The 3,074-nt window shown below is 52.8% G+C and overlaps 1 protein-coding gene across 1 annotated transcript in view; it reads right to left on the bottom strand.

The window, feature by feature from the left end:
* PAX5 (paired box 5) overlaps nt 1-3,074 on the bottom strand; it is a gene marked incomplete at its 5' end in the record, with an annotated part of 206,804 nt that overhangs the window by 107,171 nt on the left and 96,559 nt on the right. The gene's annotated exons all lie outside the window — the stretch shown is intronic.

The following is a 3,074-nucleotide window of genomic DNA, read 5'->3' as shown; positions in this document are numbered from 1 at the left end:
TTGTGGCGAAGTGCTCCCTTCCCTGGTGCGGGATTTTATGTTTGCCCTGGTTGGATTTCGTGTCCCTCCCCCTGCCTGCCACGGTGCCTCCATGTCACAGCCCTACCCTGGACCACACCGACGGCGCTCCTCGGTTTGGCATCATCTGAAAACCCGACGGGGTGCGGTCGTTACCGTTTATGGATGAAGATGATAACCAGGAGATCCCTGGCCGTACCCTGAAGTGCCACATGTGCTGCCACCACCCAGCTGGAGCGTGGTGTTAACCCAACAGCAGTGGCTTCACCACGCAGCAGTTGTCCCATCTGTCTGCCCACCCGTCCACACCACAGCATTTCACTTATGCCTTGTGCCATCAGAGCACCGTGGTCTGCTGGAGCCGCAGTGCCTCTCGGAGAGCCCCTCTCCCGTCACCTTGACAGGGTGACAGCCACCACAAGGCAGGAGAAGCGTGATGGGCCCATCACCCGCAGAGGGAACACGTTCACGGGAGCCTCAAGCGATGCCAGATCTCAGTTCATAAAGCTCCGGACTGAAACCGAAGCCACGTTTTTGCTTGTTTTGTTCCTTTAGAGAAAAGTATTTGATTAATTCATTCTCTGGGCCACGGCAGACATCCATGAGCCACATAAAAAAAGGGAAATCCCCAATGATACGCAAGTCCCTGCTTTTGCAGGGAGGGAAGGGAGGAGAGCTGGAGCAGGTTTTCATGCTGGGCACGGAGACGCCGCAGGGACAGGTCCCTGTGGGAGAGGCAGGGAAGGACCTGGGACCGGCAGGGGAAGAAGCATCTCCTGCTCAGATGAACGTGGGGACCTGGAGGAGAGATAAGCATGGAGCAAGCAGCTGAACCCACACAGCTCCCGTTTCCAGCTTCCAGCTTGGGAACGCCAGGCAGCCGGAGGGTCCCCCTACCCCACCGGCGCGACACGGATCCTGGCAGATGCGGGACCAACTCCGGCTGCGCGGAAAGGGACGGGTTTACTGGCAGCAGCACAAGCGAAGGCAGTGGCAACAAGCCTGCAACAAAACACCACCTATGTCTCATCATGTATACATTTCTCCCACGTCTCTAAGCACTTAACTCACACAATTATTTAATTACGAGCAGAAATTCATGGCTAACGATTAAAAATCTTATCAAGGAAGCACATTTCTAACAGAGGCCCCGAAAACTACGCTGAGACAGCGGCGGGTCGTGAAAGGAATCCCTGAGACCTGGTATGACAAACATGCTCCAGCACAGCAATTTGGCCATCTCAGAAGAAGTCAGGATGTGCCAAGGGCACCAGACCAGACCCGTCACCTGGTTCTGGGTCAGACCCTGGGGGACTGGGGTCTCTCCCCAGCAAGGCTCTGCAACTGGTCCTGCAAAGGACAGCAGTCAAAGAAGGATTGAGAAGGTATTTTGGATGCTAGTTAGCAAACTCTCACTTAAATGAGAAGGAGAACCTACAGGAATTGCAGCTGACCTTCACACTAGCTGGAGCAGAAGGTTGTTATTAAAGGAACCACTGAGAGGAACAGTGCAGTTATTCAATATAATAGGTCACACAAGCCTATGTGTAGTTAAAAATAAAATCTATTACCCGGGAAAATCAGCTCAGATGACTCCACATCACCGAACCCTACCTGCACCTCCTCTGGCTGAGCACCGCCAAGCCCCACGTCCTGCAGTTTGGCCATCCCACCCTGTCAGCTGCTCCTGAACAGACGGCGACACCTGACATATTGACTCCCCAGCACCCCAAAATAGATGGGAGAGCAAGTGTTCCCCTTGGAACTGGGGCTCGCAGTCAGATTTTCAGAGGAAGGTGCTCTGAAAGAAGGTGGTAGACTCCCACAAGGTTTCTGAAAGCCTCTAAATCGCTGCATTCACCAGGAATGATATATCCGACACACATCAGGCTTTCAGATGTCCACCCTCCAGGAGGATGCCCCTGGAGTGAGGAGGGGCTCAGGGCATCCGTAAAGAGCCGGCCCTGGAGGGACCGGGCAGGAGACGAGGGGACTGGTGGGGCAGAACCTCTGCCCCCGCCCCAGCATGGACATGACCAACCGAGCCTGCTGCTCCCCAGGCTTTAAGGTGTGATTACAGCTTGCGGACAAGCTAAAGAGTTGATGCAAGTTCATATCTTCACCCGATGTGAGCAGTCGGCTGCACCATCACAAGAAACGTACCGATAACAGTGTCCATATGTGTGTGTGTCCGTGAGAAATGGCATGAAACAAGGACCAAAGCTCACGCTCTTTTCCAACAAGACTCACTTTCAGGTGTTCACTTTTTATCCTCACTCCTTAAAAAACACATCTGGTGCCCTAGCAACAGCTCTTTCAGAGATTACATTTTATGGGTAAAAATTGGTTTCCATGCAACCTAATGCCTAACTTCCATAGCCAGTTCTGAACTCTAAAATGCACAAAAAATGGCTGATTTTTTCTTAACTCCCTAGTGATCTGGTAGAACCCAATTTGCAGGACATAATCAAAGCTGGTAACAAGAACTAATATAACACCAAAAAAGCCTGGATATCAAACCACCGTCACCAATTCCCACTCTCCTATTATGAGCGCTTTTTCTAAATCACCACCTCCCAGAGCCATGTGATTAGACATGAAATTCCACTTTGGGGTTTTTTCCTCAGTATCTCCCCGACCCTGCTGACTCCAGAGAGCTGGCTCAAATGACCCTACAGGCTTGAAAAGCAATAGCGGAAAGAAAGAGAATCTCCAAGTTATCACCACTTTTCAAATCATAAGGTACTTGGGGGCAGATTCGTGACTTTTAACATACATATTTGGGCCTCAGAACACCTCTCTCCCTTGTAGCCGGCAGTGTCTGCCACGTGCAGATCAACGGCAGCAGAGCCTGGGGACAAATGCTGGCGGTTCTTCCAAGCTGAAATAAGCACACTGATTTCCAGCAGCATCCCACCTCCGGTGCTCGGGCAGGAGCCAGCCCAGACCGCTGCTCCCACTGCCGCGCACACACCGCTGCTCGCTGCCAGCACCCCCATGACGCCGTCCTGCCGTGGGCCACGCGCAGATCCACAGCCGGCAGGGACGGAGGGTGG

This window comes from Charadrius vociferus, unplaced genomic scaffold, assembly GCF_000708025.1.
Source record: "Charadrius vociferus isolate BGI_N301 unplaced genomic scaffold, ASM70802v2 scaffold1608, whole genome shotgun sequence".
Taxonomy (NCBI): domain Eukaryota; kingdom Metazoa; phylum Chordata; class Aves; order Charadriiformes; family Charadriidae; genus Charadrius; species Charadrius vociferus.
Note: the sequence above shows the minus strand (reverse complement) of the source record. Positions and strands in the feature narration are given on the sequence as shown.